This window comes from Aedes aegypti, chromosome 3 (genome assembly GCF_002204515.2).
Source record: "Aedes aegypti strain LVP_AGWG chromosome 3, AaegL5.0 Primary Assembly, whole genome shotgun sequence".
Taxonomy (NCBI): Eukaryota; Metazoa; Arthropoda; class Insecta; order Diptera; family Culicidae; genus Aedes; species Aedes aegypti.
This window is the reverse complement of record NC_035109.1, coordinates 331999047-332016564: the sequence shown is the minus strand read 5'-3', so window position 1 is coordinate 332016564 and position 17518 is coordinate 331999047. Positions and strand designations below refer to the sequence as shown.

At 39.4% G+C, this 17518-nt stretch overlaps 1 protein-coding gene and 1 long non-coding RNA gene across 9 annotated transcripts in view; both read right to left on the bottom strand.

Moving 5' to 3' along the window:
• The window catches only part of LOC5567245 (IQ motif and SEC7 domain-containing protein 1), a 645474-nt gene that overhangs the window by 153990 nt on the left and 473966 nt on the right, over positions 1–17518 (bottom strand). The window lies entirely within an intron of this gene.
• Positions 3914–17518, bottom strand: part of LOC110679684 — a 34495-nt gene continuing 20890 nt past the window's right edge. The window contains exon 3 of the long non-coding RNA XR_002502707.1: positions 3914–4235. This is a non-coding gene — a long non-coding RNA (uncharacterized LOC110679684). The remainder of the gene's footprint in view (positions 4236–17518) is intronic.

Here is a 17518-nt window from a genome sequence, read left to right as displayed (position 1 = left end):
ATCAGACATGAAATATATCTTTCTGATTTCTTTATCCTTATCAACGCGTAAAAAGTTAATCATTTTGGCAATGAACAAATTTACAGATACTGAGTCGTGTCTTAAATCTTCGGAAATTACAATAAAACTAAAATGTTCAATTTGCGTACTTCCATTGAAATAAATAACGAATGGATGAATTGTAGCTTGTTGTACGTTCCAGTGATGGGACTGCACTTCATCTTGCAATACAAAGCTATAGTTTTCAGAAAAATCACAAATGACTAAAAATTCACCATCTTGTAATGTATTTTTCGTATTTTTTAAAAAGCGGGATTGCTCTGTTTTAATAAAGTCGTGAGGAATTAAACTTTCTAATTTCAAGCAAAAAAATGACACAAACTCATCTACAGGTTTTACAATAGTTTCTAGGTCACACCTATCCGTGGTCACCCATTGCTCAAATGATAACTGATCAATATAATTTTCTTCAAACTCAGCGAATAAAGTATTTTCCAATGATGAAGAATCTAGACAATCCGAACAAGATCGTAGATAGCAATTTGATGTTGTATTTTCACACAAAAGACTACCAGTTAACATTTAAATATCCTTTGATAAATTGATTCTTTTCAAACTATGTAAGATTAGGTTAATATTTTCGTGTGTTGTGCACACACAAACATTATGTGTTCCTGAATTGGATAGAAGCTTGCATTGCCTTGGACGAAGGCTTGCAAATGAGGAAAAACCTACCTTAATATTTTCGTTAATTTCCTTGAAGCGTGTATACGCTTCTTTCAAAGTAGTCATCATTAATCGTTTTTGGATTGCTTGACGCTTTCCATCTTTTTTTACAGATACATAATCTTTTTGGCCAGGCATAGCTCTACTTACTTTATCGTCTTCAAAATATTGAATTATTTTTTCTTTTGTCTCATCTGTTAATGAAGTACTTGACCTAGCATTTTTGGTTGCAAGACAGTTATTTTTGAATTGTTTTGCCTCTTTTGCTGTATTTCTATTGGTTTTGAACTCATCAATGGCGTCTTGAATAGACCACGAGCTTGGCAGCATCGACAAAATCAATAATTTTTCTTTCCTTGTCGTGGCTAGATTCGAGAACCTTTCCTTCATATTCATAATTACCTCATCGTAGTCTGTATTTTCCACATCCTCAGGTCCTAATTTGAAGAGGTTTCTTCGTACAGCTTCGTTGATTTCACGGTATTTTTTCTCGGGATAATTGACGTAACCCATCTTCGTCCATTTAATCGGAGTCACTTTTATTCCAGCTATCCCTTCGTTGAAGCGTTCGACGTTGACCATCTGGATGCACTCATCTTCTGATTGATTTGTTGAAACAGATGTCGCTGATGGTACCGTGGCAAGACTATCTGCACTTGGTACTTCTGGTAACTCCTCAGTTGTTGTCGGTGCATCTAGTAATTCCTCAGTTGTTGTTGTTTTCGAACTTCCTGCAACCTGATCCACCGATTATGTACAGATTGCCCGTTTGTCAACGTTTAAACGGCAGGACGTACAAATGCGTAAATTTGTATTCAATGTAGACATTGGAGCATAACCAGCCGCTTTCAGTTTATCTATGGTGCTTTCGGTGAGATTTCGTAGCTCTTTCGAACACTTTTTTTTGCAAACGGCCTGCAACAGTTGAAAAAGCGACTACTCATGTTGCTCGTTAGATTTTAATAAACAAAATCACTTTTAAGTTTTTACTGACTAGTTTGGTGTCGTTTGCTTGACTGAAGAAAAATTTTACAATTAAATCTTTTATAACCATAGTGGTAGTATATTTTTAGCTTTTTCGTGAGTATGTTCATGGTATGTACCTATCGTGTTTTTGATGTTGTTGAAGTTACTCGCTTTCTCCCAAATATGATTAACAAAGTCTATTCTCTACCAAGGCGGGTCTATACCCAGGTGTAATCAGATTTTAACTTTGTGGAGAAAACCAGCGCCGAGAAAACCGACCTGCTTTACGTATACTAGATCACCTGGGTATAGACCCGCCTTGTTCTCTACGAGGTAAACTTTTTGCAGGTAAACTAGTCGTATACCTGTATAGAAAACTTTTTTTGTAGCTTTTGTCTTCAATATTAGATTTCTTATAGGTTTCTTTTATCAAAAGGTTTCAACATAATTGAGAGAATTTTTCTTCAATTACGTACAATAAAAAATATGACACTATCAAGACTTTAGATCACAACACTGGATCGCGTCTAACTTTCTAATAGATGCTATAATAGTTATGAATAATTAAATAAAATATCATGAAAACAACTTGTTAACCTCATGTGGTACCCTTAACAAAAAATTCAGCAACAAACTGCGGTCCTAAAAAAAATTAACAACGAAAAAAAAAAAAAAATTTCACTAAGTGTCAAATTTGTGAAATATTTGAAATGTCATAACTTTTCTGTTTATTGGCTTACCATCACCAAATTTTTATGGTAGATAGCTAATATAATGGACCGTTTTCCCTCAAAAAATTACGTTGGTATTCCGATAGGGTTTTGAGATATTTGAGTTTTTGTGACAAAAATGATTTTTTTACTGTGTGTATTTTTTTTTTGGAATCTTTATTTAGTTGTCTAACTTTGTTTCTTTAGTTGTCTAACAATCGAACGAACCGTTTTTGCTGTGAACCATCTTCACATACACCCTTTTGAAAAGTTAGTCGTGACTCAACTTGAAGATTTGATATCGGAAAATGACGATTTAGATGGAACTGAAAAACTGTGCAAAGTTTCAGATATTTTTGAAATGGTCGATCAGAATCGACTTGCATGCCTCCATGGAATCCCTCAGAGGCACATAATTTGATTGGGGCCAAGATAGCCGTAGCGGTAAACACGCAGCAATTCAACAAGATCAAGCTGAGGGTCGTGGGTTCGAATCCCACTGGTCGAGGATCTCTTCGGGTTGGAAATTTTCTCGACTTCCCAGGGCATAGAGTATCTTCGTACCTGCCACACGATATACGCATGCAAAAATGGTCATTGGCATAGTAAGCTCACAGTTAATAACTGTGGAAGTGCTCAGAAGAACACTAAGCTGAGAAGCAGGCTCTGTCCCAGTGGGGGCGTGATGCCAGAAAGAAGAACAAGGACATAATTTTATTCTTGAGACACGCAAAAATCTCATTTTTGATACTCTGTGTTATTAAGACTAAGTTAAGAATTGTACAAGGAAATTGATGGTTTCCAAGGAAATACAAGAATACGAGAAGGAAGCTTGGAAGATTGTTGGAAGAAACTAAGATTATCTAAAAATGCTGGAGATTCCAGGATCTCTTGGAAAATGTAGGGAGAAATTAGCTGTGTTTCCTGAAGAATGCTGAGTTCTGCTTGGTGATAATTGATTGGCGATGGATTCCATCCATAAATTTCTCTATAGATTTTCAGGAAATCATCCATGCTAGGAATACTTCTAGTGATCCTTCTGAGAACAGATGTAAGGTTTACTTCAATAATTCTTTAAAGTTTTTTTTCAGGAATCTCCTTTGGAATGCATAGATAAACTCTTGGAGAAATCTCTAGAAATACCAAATTTATTGTAGAGTTTGGGATTGTAAAATTTAAGTTTGCTCACGATTAAATGATTTCGTTAAAATATTTGAGCTAAATCCCTCTTAATCTTCGATAATAGTTTTCAATCCATTGCAACGCATTGGTAACTAATCAATCATCTAGACTAATTAAGGTGAAGATGAATCGAAGCCAAACTTCAAATTTTCAATAGCACAAATCTGGAGAACAGAACATCCGTTTGAGCCGAAAACTTAATCGATTGGTCACCACCAGCGAGTGACCAATCGATAAGGTTTTCAGCTTAAACGGATGTTTGGTTCTCCAGATTCGTGCTCTTGAAAATTTGATGTTTGGCTTCGATTTATCTTCACCTTAAGCTCGAAGAAACCGGCGGGATTCTCACACGACGTTTGCCGCTACGGCTATTAGGCCCTTAAATCTATTATGGAACATTTCAATCGATAAGTCCACGATTCATTTCCATTGGGCAACAACTCCACAGCGCAATCATAACACCCAACATGCAAATCAAATCGATTACACCATTTCAAACCGATCAATTTGAATCGCCTCTATCAATCAGACACCTTACCAACAAAGCCCTCAGCGTGACTTTTTTTCCATTCGGATTGACCCCATCAGAATAGGCACCTTACAAAGTGTAATCCTATGCAGCCTCCATCATACTGTGTAATATGGTCTCACCTGTAAATGGTAAGAAAGAGAAAGAAAGGATGATCAGTCTCATTAGCATCATACCGTGGTTGAGAGGGGGAAGGAAAAGGGGGGTTATTCATTAGCATCAGTACATGATTAGCAACCGACACGACTATCAATCGACAATAATGGTCGCACCGTCTCGTCTTCATCACTGTCGAAGTGCTTCAGCTATCTCAACACAAAAATCTAACATATAATTGGCACGGTCGTGGCAAAAAATTGAAAGTTTTTTTTGTACCGTCGTCGGGGGTGACATTGGTCTAAAGTTAAATCTGAAATATAAAAAAATAATGATGTATTCCTAGCATTTCCCAACAGTTACCATAAAAAACAAAGAGCTAGCAGTCGGTTTTCAATCAATGATTGATAAAAGCATAAAAAGGCCTTTTCAAATGGTCACCTTCAATGTTCCATTAGTCTGTGCGGCGTAGCCAAAGATGGTGCATAAATAAAAAAAAAAATAAAAATTTCACATATAATACTCATTCAACTGCTTAAAACAAAGATGGCGTCAATTTCCAAGATGGCCGACAAATTTTTTGACTAAAAATAATACTCTTATTCTTCACTTGACTCAAAGAAAACACCAACGTTTGAAAACTTGTTTCTTTGTTGTACAACAATTGATATTTGACTGCTCATTCAGAAGAGCACTTCGAGCCAAATTACGAAAAAAAAAAAACATTATAAATAATTCAAAACACACGCCTTTTTGGCCCAATCTCACCTCGATCGACGGTAGTCTCTTCAGTACTTTGGTCAGTTCAGTTCACGCGCGAACCCTTATTCAGGTCAGAAGTGCAATTAGCACTCGGGCTGTGCTGAGCTGAGCTGAGCTGATGATGATTCGCGATGATGAGGCTACCGGTTTGTTATTTTTGACTCTTCGGATTTGCGAGAGCGTGTGCAGAGCCGTGCCGTATCTTCTTCATCGTCGAGTGTGCAGTCCAGCAGCCAGCGGCAGGGTGGTGGTGTTCAGACCACAGAAGCAATCGTGTCAGCAATCTACGGCTCGCCTCGCCAGGTACAATGTCGGCTCATGGGCGCGATCTGCACCAGACCGCGTGGAAATCTGCACACACAGCTGATTCAACAACAACAGCACTAGGGTAGATGCACCGGTGTTCGCCATAGTACCAATATTCGCTAACACAGACTATATACCGTTTTATGATAGAATTAAACAGAAAAGTTCAGTGTTAATGAGGGTGAAAAATGTTAGACCCCAAACATGGTTGTCACAATGAGCGAATACTGGTACTTCTTCCCTATTGGAATAGTGTGGTCTAAGTGGTACTACTCGACTCGGCAGGCTTGGCAGTTTTTATGCAAATGTGGTTTTAAGCCGGGGCATCATCATTATCGTTCCCATCATCGCACTCACTGGTATCCATTAGGCGGCATCCATTTATTACGTAACGCTAAAATTGGAAATTCTTGACCCCCTCCCCCCCCCCTCCGTAACGCTTTTTGTATGAAAAATTTCAAATTTTTGTATGAGCCGTAACGCTGTAGCCTACTCCCCCCCTCCCCCTAGAGCGTTACGTAATTTGTGGATGCCGCCTTAGGTGGATAGAAGTCAGCATAGGGCACGTCGTCGCTGTCATTATGTTGATTAGGTTGGTTATTTTTGTCGAGAACTTACAGGCGGAGGTTAATCCTTGGTGATGCTGGCCTTTTTAGGCGAAAATTTGCGTAAGTATTTGGATGGGATAGATAACCCGAGAAATAATCAGCTGGTATGCATTTGGGACGTTAGTTAAGTTGAACATTATGGTAATGTTGTTCGACATGCACTACATCACTTTTCGGTTCTGTTGTTGGTATGGAGACAAAGTATCGACTTCGATGCAGTATCCCCCATGACTTGATAAGAGTTGTTGGTTTGGATTACTTTAGAATCAAACCAATGATCATGCACTCAGAAAGCAAACAAGTAGTCAACTACATTAGTCCTCGAGACGTATGATTTCTTATTTGTATCAATTAAATACAAATTAGCCTACAGTGACAAATTATGTGTAATTTTACTTCAGAAACCAGCATACAATTTGTCATATGAGTCAAATGAGCTCATTAGAGTTGTTCAAACTCATTAAAACTGTGACACGTACCTTGTACTACAACGCTTTTTCCCGACTTTGTCATACATATGCTAATGTAGAATAGATCATGAAACCATTTAAAAAGATAATCACATTCACTGCAGCGTTGCAGCTCACCCTGTAGCTGAACAAAAAACCACAGCATCTCGTTTCCATTGCACAATAGCACTCGTTCTGGTGTACCTGTTGATTCAGCCCCAGTAAATTACTCCTCAGTACTTAAAGTACCTAACCATTTAGTCTCACTTGTCTTCGGCACGTGCAACTGGTGCAACCATTAACCGCCAGGGACCTCTAGCACAAAGTTAATTGCATCAAGCACCAACGTCAACTCGGCGCGTCTCGCAAATGACACAAGGCCACAGACGCCGGCGCTACCCTAACTAATTCCAACGCCTCAACGGTTTTGTTTAACGATTTAATGTGCCGCTTCAGCATCAGTAGTCGCATAAAACTAATCGACCTTCTTGAGGGTCGAAATTTTAGCACACGCCACTCGTTCGCCAGCCTGTACCGTCATTGACCTCCAAAAAGAGCAACGACAAAAAATGAGCAGCTGCTCGGTTGCGTAGTGATCGTACTCTCATCTGCGGGTACGCGATATTTCGATTGATTCCGTCAATTATGCTTTCGCGGGATTTAACGAAAAAATGAGGCGAAATTTCAATTTCCCAATTTCGTTTAGTTTCGCAAAGTTGAAAATATTTGGGCGATTTTTTTTTTGCAAAATAACGAAATAAACCGAAGCTTCCCGAATTTCCAGTTCACCATAAATTAATTCAAAACACTTTCCCATATACAAAGATGATTTTCAAATCTTCACTCAAATACACTATAGTTTTTTAACACGTTTTTCCAAGATTTATTTTTGCAAAGCTTCCGGATTTTACTCGGTATTTTTTTTGCAAAGATTTCGGAATTAACACGGCTTTTTTTCTTATTTACACGGATTTCGGAATTAACACGGATTTTTTTTCCTATTTTCAAGGATTTCAGAATAAGCACGTTTTTTTTGCGCAGTAGAAGAACCAAAGTGGTCATTCATCAATAATTGAACTAGAAGAGTTACAGGGATTCAAAATCATGAAGATTGAGCTATCGCATGCCTACTTTTGGTGCTAGAGCTTTGTGGTCCCATATTACGGGTTTCCCGGTGGCCATTCCGGTACTCCAAAATGACCAGAATAACCATCCATTCATTTTTTTTGGCAAAATACATCCAAACATAAAAAATCGTAAAGAATTGGACACAATTCAATTGGTTTTGGCGTAAACATCTGATTAATTTTATCGGCCACCTCCCAGGGGGGGGACTCCAGGAACCGCATGGACCATACTGGAACGATTTTTTTCAGAGAATGTGCGCCGGTAATTGGTTTCATATTACAGAAAAAAATTATGCCAAAATATCCATCAACCGATTAGTACCGATGTGAATTACATATACAAAACTGCGATGGAAACTTACTTTTCGGATGTTCCGGGTTTTCGGAACCGGGTATGAATAACTAAGTGATTTGAGAATCTCTATTCACAGTTCAGCTGGATACCTATTCAAGACCTATTCAACAATATGAAGACGATTCAGATTACTTGTTTAGTTACAAAACTACAGGACATAAAAGTAAGGGTCTCTAGAGGGATTTTTTTTTCAGATGTAGCAGGTTCCTGGTGGCCACAGTGGCCAAATCCGGATATTTGGAAGGGTTTCTGAAACTAGACATGTGTGCTCTTTATTTAGGCCCAATAGAACTAATTTCGGTCAACACACTGATTTTTGCGAGCTGTTTGAATTTTCGGGTCTAAAACGACCCTAAGTCACAATTTGTAACTTTTTTTTATGGAAACTCCCCTAGGGGTCATTCAAAACTTTTGTTTCCGCAAAATTAAAATTTCCCACAAAAAAAAAATTGTCAGGAAGTTTCAAATTGCTAGGTTATTTCAATCAAAAGTTACATTGATTTGAATTTTGAAATGGGTCGAAAAAGACCCAAGGTCCTTACTAAGGTTGAAAAAAAAACTTAGTGTAACAGTATTTCAAAAAACCCTTTAAAAATAAATGCTTAGAGGCCTGTGTTGAGAAGGAGACTTGAAGAATAAGAGAGCTCATAAATCATACATATTGTACCGTTAGTTTCACTTCATACATATTGTACCGTTAGTTTCACCTCAAATTCCACATACAATCAACTCTACCTTACTCGATATTTCGTATCACGATATCATGTTGGAGAGCCATAGTAAGTTGATTTTCATGGCTACCTCGATGGTGCCTTGAATCACGATTGCACATGTTTTGTGTTCTGTAACTTGATACCTCTCTAACTCGATGGTCCCTTCAATATCTAGTTATGGAGAGTTATGTTTGTAGTACATATTAATCCTTGATAGGATATTTATAACTTAAATAGGAGATACTTATTCCTCATCTTGTGTTAACAGATTTGTCTTCTTTTACTCATCTTTTGCTGTACACTGTACACTGTGTTTTTTTTTCTGGCTCAACATTATAGTATTTAGCGTTTAATTCATAGGCCTTAGATTGTAGGATGACTTTCGACTCGCTTCCGTTTGATCAACAGTAGTAGAACATGGCCCAAAAAGTACTGATGGGTTTTTTTTGGTTCGACTTATGAAATCATTCCTAAAATGATTAATTTCGTATTCTCTGTCAAACGATGGTTAAATATGTTTACCAAAGAGTTACCGCTACAAGCTAAAGATAAATTCATGGATTTTTCTTAAATTTTCTAGTATAATTCAAAAAATTATCACTTTGTTGAATGAGTTGGAAGTTTTCCGATTATTTTATTAACATACAAGCGTTTCCACGCAACAGAGCAAACTCATGGAGAAGCTTTGTTGCTGACTCTCTGTTTTACATTCTAAATGACGTTCCGTCTCATCCATTCGGTCATTTTGGATCACCTTCATTTTTAATCAACTTTTCGACACCCTTTATAGTCGTAGACTAGCTCAAATTCGGAAAATGTTTTCATTATTAAAACTAGCAAATATTGTATAGCTACTGTTAGTTATTTTACCCTAAACGCTTGAACAAAGTTAAACAATGTTGAGAACAATTTGCACAAAATCAAGCTCTTATGGGCCAACACATCATGTGTGTAATATCTACACATTCTGTAAAACTGTTCCTTTGTTGATTTTTCTTGCTTTTTCGAAAAGTTTATGACACATGAAGAAGCTTCAGCGACAGCCTTACCTCGCAAAATAGGGTTACGATGTTCAGCAAAAACACGCATTTTAAGATATCTAACAACTTTGTAGAAGACATAAAAAATGTTAAAAATCTTGTAAAAGGGACACGATTTTTTCAACAGAATGTACACAAAGTCGTATGAAAAAAATCGCTCAAAACCATTATTGTTCATAACCTTTTACTAAGATTTTTAACATTTTTTATGTCTTCTTCAAAGTTGTTAGATATCTTAAAATGCGCGTTTTTGCTGAACATCTCCCCTCTCTTCTGCCCCTATTTCTTAAAGTAAAGGAATTATCGGTAGAAATCGTTTTAATAAGGCTTATTTGTTCAATAGTTAGAACCCATGAAAAGACGCTTATAGACAAATGTTTTTATCATCTGCCGAAAGGGAAGATATGGTTCTTTCATGATATGTAAGGGTTGTCTGCGCCATTTTGCGCCGAATGGCAGTTATAGGGGCCTAAACTACCGCTTAAAAAAAGAGTAATTCATGAATAATTTTGTTTCTTTTAAAGATAGCTTGATGATATCTTTAGCAAAAACACGGGTTTTTTCATGACCAAATACTTTGTAGAAAACACAAAGAATATCAAAATTCCTGGAAAAAAGTTATGAATAAAAATATGATTTTAGGGGCCATTCATATACAACCGGGAACGGACCTGATGTAGTGGTTAGAACACACGCCTCTCACGCCGAGGACCTGGGATCAAATCCCATCCCGAGATAGTCACTGGCAAAAAAGTTATAGTGACGAATACCTTCGGAAGGGAAGTAAAGCCGTTGGTCCCGAGATAAAATTGCCCAGGGCTAAAAATCTCGTGAATAAAGATAAAAAAAAAAAAATATACAATCGCATATATCTCAAAAAGTAAAAGAGATAGAAAAATCATGTCTTCGACAAAGTTGTTTCAAATTGCCAATTCTACAACTTTGCCGAAGACACCATATGTCTATCTAAATGTTTCGAAAAAATAGTTTTCTATCTCACTGCTTTAATCACAAAACTTTTTTCATCAGAAGATGCGCTTTAACATACCAAGAAACTTCTCCGAACAAACTATATCGCTAAAATCAACGGTTTGGGCGCTATTCAAAAAGCGCATGAAATCGACGAAATATAACGCAGTGCAAGGAGTCGATCGGTATTATTGCTGCTCTTCCCTGGTCATCGAGGCGACCAACCAAGGAATCCCCGCCGATCAATGTGCGATCAACGATTGGTGCCAACGGTGACATTCTTGCCGCCGGCAAGAACACTATACATTGTGGAATCTCTGTCACAGCACTCCGCGAGAAGATCGGTATCATTTACTGGTCAACGAGGCGCATAGTAGAAGCATTCATTTTCTCTGGTCAACGAGGTGACCAGTCGAGAATATCCGGCCGATTAACGAGTCGATTGGTAGTATCGCAGCTCTGTACTGGTTAAAGAGGCGATCAGTCGAATAAAATTCGTCGATTAGCGAGGTCGGTACGAAGCGCGGCATACTTGCCGCTGGCAAGGATACCAAATGAGAGAGAATCAGCTACCGGTTTGCGAGGCGATCGGTAACAGTGAAGCGTTATGCTGATCAACGAGGGTATCATTAGAAGCAAACCTCGTTTCGCCTGGTCAAAGAGGTGTGCAGTACCATTCGAGAAAGTCCGGCTAGTCAGCAAGCCGACTAGTTTGAGGAATTCCTGTCGATCTACCCTGTGAGCTACCACTAGCCGTGAGCTGTGATACCCCGCATGGAGGAGATACAGAAGCTTATCCATCTACGTGACTAAGTCATCCGAAAGTCGTAACCTGGAGGAGGCGAAACATGACCTATCCAAGACGATATCATCACTGCTGCGAGCCTACGAGAAGAAGCTGGATTTGCACTATCGCGAGTACACCAGTCTTCATCGGGATATCCTGAAAATGGTTCCAACGACGGAGTACGAAGAGCATAATGAGCAGCATCTAAGGTTCATACTGAAGCTCTGCTGAGGATCGAGTAGCTAATTGCGAGCCAGGCTGGTAACTTGGCAATGGGTGAGAGTGGACGCATAGTTTTGGAAGGCTTCCAAAATAGGCAGCGGTCAGAGTACGGTCATGAGAAACGCTCTGACACGCCCGGCGTGGAAATGCCACATCACTTTGCGACAACCGAAAAACAATTAGAGTCCAAGCACTCTCATCCGTTCAGCGGAAAGCAACCCTACCGCACTAGAATCCCTTGTAAGCCACCAGCAGAATAGTGAGTTAGACTGCTGTCAGAGTCCGCTTAGAGAGAGCTCTCTGACACACCAAGAGCAAGGACACCGTACATTGCTGCGAAACCCGCCCTGTCGGAGAATAATCGAGCTATCGAAGATCGATTTTCGGATAGGATCCGGAATTGGTACCAGATGGAGTCTACTCGAAGACGATACTCCAACCCGTCTTACGCGAAGGCACCGAGTAAATCAGCGACACCTGCTCGAGCAGCCAAGTCTCATGCTAGCAAAGTGTACCGACTTTCATAGGCTTTTCGGATTCATCCTTTTCCAGAGCGCACTTAAGAGGTATCCGAATCGTGCAGTATGGACGCATTTCGACTGACATCCAATCGAAGAATGTTTTCTCTGATTCACCCAGCGTGTAGTCAACAAAACGCTCTGTGATGTCCAACATGCCAGCAATAATGGAACATCAGCGAAATGATTGCCCGGAACACCGTCAGGAGTCGGTTCAAGAGGAGCCGTCTATGCAACCAGCTGTGGAGCCATCGATTCTTAGAGTGACATGTGCTGACCGCAACCAAGGAGCAGTCCGCACACTCTAGTGGAGAGCAGTCACTCCGTTCAGCTGCTGAGACTGCGATAGTTGCAACCTTGATGTATCCAGAGTCCACTTTGGTGGAGCTCTCTGGTCCGTCCAGTGTGAACCACACCACACTGCGAATTCCGTCGATGAACTTGATTTCACTCTGAGAAAGTACACCAGAACCAAGCAGTACGAAACGGTGTCAATGTATCCCGATGTGGTTACCAACGAGTCTCCGGCTGCCAAGGAGGAATCAGAGTCCGTGCAGAAGGAACTCTCTGATCAGTCCTGTTCGACCCAGCTTCTTCACGAGGTGACATCTTCTGTACAACCGAAAAATGTTACCTGGCATCTAGTCTGAGAGATGGCACAAGCAAAGAGGAGCCCGGCAGACTGTCATTTGTAAAGCCATTGGGTGTTACGACAGTTATCAACCAATCGGAGCTCGCCCAGAGGTACCCCTCTGAGCAACAGCGAACTATTTTCAATAAGTCAAGCCTTAAGGCTCTTCACTAACTCGATAAGTGAAGTAGTAGCTCGTGCTTGTCAAACCGGAAAAGAGTGCCCTAGTTCGGAATATGTTGAGTTTGATTACGACACTTCCAAATCTGTTGCGTTTCTGTAAAGGAATCGCAACGCTTGACAACGTAGAAATTTCACTAAAAAGCAGCCAAACCACAACATCTGACATATGCGAGCCATCCGTGATCTGTAGAGCACACTGGAGTGTTCAACTGGCTAATGTAGGATAACAAACAAGAGGTATGTCTCAACCTGTGTCTCCCTGAACCGGTTAAGCAGTGAAGCAACCTGCTGTTTGGACTAAGTCTACTGAAAAAAACATAGGGTAGATGTACTAATAATGGAGGTACTTTTTTTTACCTTTTAACCGCCTGAATTCAAGAAGCGCAATTAATGTACATGTTAATGTTGTAACGGAAAGTAACGACCGAGAATGAGAAAAATGATTTCATCACAGTAATCCACGGCATGCCAGTGAAAAATAATACCTCCACTAAGGACTGTTCATTTAAGAAAGTGGACACGTGTTTTTTACAGTAAACTGTTTATTTTCGAACAAATTCATGAGTTTACCTAAAATACATGGAAATCAACGTAATTTCGATCAAATTCACATAAATTTGAACATTTATTGAGCATTGCTGGAGAATGCTCTTACTTTTCTTTTGATACCTCCCATAAAATTCTGCACAACTTTTTTCGTAACTTTTCGAACTGATTTTTGAACTGCTGACCACATTTTCTTGAAAAAATCGATGGAGCTTGCTTCTCTTCCATCCTTCTTAAGATGCCATTTGATTATTGCCCAATATGTTTCAATGAGGCGTAGTTCTGAGCAATTTGATGGATTCGATCATTTTTCTACAAATTCGACTTATTCCTTCTTGAGCATCTCCAAAGTAGCTGAAGCATAGTGAGCCGATGCTAGGTCTGGCAAAAACAATGGAGGCATGGTATGCTTTCAGTAGATGGGCAGAAGCCATTTTTTAATGCATTCAGTTCTGTAATTTTCGCCGTTGATTGAACCCGTCGTGGAATATGTAGTACTTTCATACCGCAGGAGCAAATTGCTTGCCATACCACATCATTTTTCCTAAAATTTTCTGTTGGGATGTATCGTACGTCGTCAAGAATATCTGTTTTGGCCACAGCGTTGAAAAAATTCAATTTGGACACTTTGCGATTTAAGCCAAATCTCGGAACGGCAGTTTTTCTGTACACCATTTGTGCAGAAAAAAATTGAGAGTCGCCATGTCAATTCGACCCATCGTTTAGAATTTATAATTTTTTTATGTCAACTTTTGTCTGCTGTCAAAATAAACACTTGAGATCACACTGAAACAAAATTTTATTTGTTTTTATGGAATTTTTACACCAAAATGCTATTATTTAGGTGTCCACTTTCTTAAATGAACAGTCCTCACCGCAACTATTGGTACAAGTAAATAAAGTTTTAGCAATTTTAGTGATATTTCATCAGTTCTAAAACAATTTGAACGCTCTTTTCAACTATTCTGTGAATCAACAAGCCAATACGTCGATTGGCAGTGTCAGTTCTATGAATAATGTAATAAAATCAGTGAAAATAACACTACCACAACTCTAGAAACACCCACAACTAAGGGAACACTTACCCTACGACTTCTTCCAAGCAGATGAGTCCAACTGACGAGAAGGACACCAACGCAGGAAGCCCGCCATCAAGACGACCGGCTAAAGGACACATAGTAACGTGTTATTTAGCGTCGAATACCGAGAAGTTTCGGAGTAGTATCCAGCTACATTTCATCGTGCAGAGGACGTCCTACAACATGCATCGAATGGACCAGTTGTGTTATGTTGTTCAGCCACAGAGTGAGCCGTGGCGATTCTTGCATCAGCTCGAAAATGGACAAACCTGGTGTGTAGCTCAACGAATCCAATTGGAGATCTCCGACTGGTCGATGGGGAATCGTCCACCGTCGGAACCAACCCTGTACCGATTTCTGTCCATCAAACGACGAAGGCAGAAAGACTCTGCTACGACCAATCGGAATCCAGAGAAGACAATTGACACCAGTATGACAGTGATTCGATACGAATTCTTGCCAGCCCGGGGGGAGTATGTTCGCGCTTGGTCGTTAAATTACCCCACTGGCCCCTACAGAAAGGAGCGTGAGGAGAAACGTCAAATGCGGGAGCAACATCATCACCGAAGCCAGCAGTAGTGTGCGGTCACTCACTGATGTCAACAATCACTCATGAGTGACGCGCGTGCTCGCAATCGCCGTAAAATAGAGCAGGATGTGGTGTAAAATAGTATTGAGTGAAGTGAAATAAAGTGTAAGTGGAACAGTAATTCCAGCCCCGTGGTTCTTTTACCCAAAAAAGAAAATCCCGTTTGTGGTACTGCAGCGCCTCAACATTTGATGACGTTGAGCTTGATTGATTGATTTTATACACAGTTAAAAATTATGAAGATTACACGTCATGTTAACTTCATTTATGCGATGTAAACATGATGTCATGTAAATTTAAGTCTGAAATCATGTAAAAATGTGTTATATGTCATGTAACCACAGAGGATCCTGCTGGATTACATCACATATAATTGAAGTTTACATGACATATCATGTAAATATCCATGATACTCCACGCTCCAATTATGTGCATTATATGTCTCAGAAATTTACACGTTTCGTTCGAACTGTGTAGTTTATTTTTGTGTTTTTGATAATATATTTTAAGGTTAAACCCTAGCAGTTGCGTGTTTATACCGAGATTGTGACTTCAGTCGAGGGTGGATTACGAAGTGGTGAACTCGTTTCATGCTTGTGATAACATAAATTGTTTAGTGGCAATATTACATTTTTTTTTAATCGGTCTCTAGTAGCAATGGACGTTACACTAACATTGTTTCCCTTCCTGGATGACCGTAAGGACGTGGCCGGATCCGTTGTTGACATTACTAAATTTGGAGTCCTCAGAACATTAAAAATGGAATTCGTTATTTCTGTTGCTTCCTTGTGCAATTTTGATTATTCCAATCAATCACGGAGTAGCAACTACAAGTTGTGCGGTCAACAATGCTTATGCTTATACATATATTTTAAAGTTTTACTCATTTATTCCTACATCACTTCCCAATTTTTGACTGAATATCAATAGTAAGTTGATGGTTTATCAATATTACCATAAGTTTACTGATTTCTATAATTAGTAAGATAGAAGTGCAAATAACTTCTTTCTAATCATTTTTGAGCTGATTGTACGTATTTCTTTTCCGAATCACCATGCAAAAAACATATCGCATACCCTTACTCTCACCTGTATCAAAAGTTTGCCCGAACACCTAATCGTTGCCGCCAACCGTATCGATGATTACAGGGTCAGATTCATCGGTCGGTGCACGCAGCAAAAAAAAAACCTGTTCGCCGCCCTGATCGATTCGTTCCGAATTTGTGATCGAAGATCAATCAGCTGCGATCGATCGATGAATGAACCGACCGAAAGCAGCAATGAATGCGCATTGAAGATGGGCACGAAGATTCACGTTTTCACTGAAATTCAATTTGCATGGGAAGCGCCACCAAGTGTCTGTAGTGCTCTTGTGACCTTGGCGTGAGTTCTTTTTGCCAACACCAGTTGAGTATTTATTCAGAAGCATCACGACACCATAATCGAGCGGTAGATTTGCCATGAACTTAATCCACATTAAAATGCTAATTTCCAGTGTGGAAGTGATGCATGACAATGAGCTGAAATGAGTCGATCGTGATGTCGCGGATTTCACGAGCTCTGAAGCAGTCGTTGTTGTTTGCGATCAATTCGTGACTGGATGGAGCGGTTCCGTTATCAATTAGCTGCCATCATTGGCAGTGGGGTGGGGGGTGACGTTGGCGTTTCAATTAGGAAGAGTGATTCATCAATTTTGGAAAGTGCAATATGGGATGATTGTTGCGGTTTTGAATTTAGTTAGTAGTTAGTACTCAATGATGCTTAGTCAAAATATATATCCCTTGATTCCCAGTACAATTCCGATTATTCCGGTCAATCACGAATTTGTACGGTCATCAATGCTTCCATGCTTTATGTTTAATGATGTTATTTCAAGTATATGCTGATTGGTCAGTAGAATGATGCAAATGGTCCCGTAGCCTCCAGATTTAGGAGGTCAATGTTTAATTGTGCTGCGTTGCCCCCCTCCCCCCTATAGCGAAGCAGCCTCTAGCCTAGGCTCTTTGATTAAAGTGAGGAAGCAAAGAGTGCCGCCTATCGTGGTCAGTTGTTCCGAATTTGGGGGATTTAGACAGGAGATCTTGAACTCCATTAGGGGAATCAAGGTCTCCTTCCAAATCGCAAAGAAAGAAAACTGTCGGGTTTTGCCGGAAACTCTCAAACAACTTAAAGAGAAGAAGCACAATTTTTTTACTTATAACGACATAACTGAACGTTTGATCAAAGTCGTCTTGAAAGATCTCTCAAGTGACTATAAGTCACCTGAAGAGATCAAAAATGGAATAAATTATTTACTTGGATTTTCCCCAGTCCAAGTAATCACAGAAAAAAATATTTAATTTTCAATGTGATGTAAACTGAAGTCTACTGTAAAAATAAATTAAATTCGTGTGTTGTTACAGCATCATGTAAATTTAAATGGATA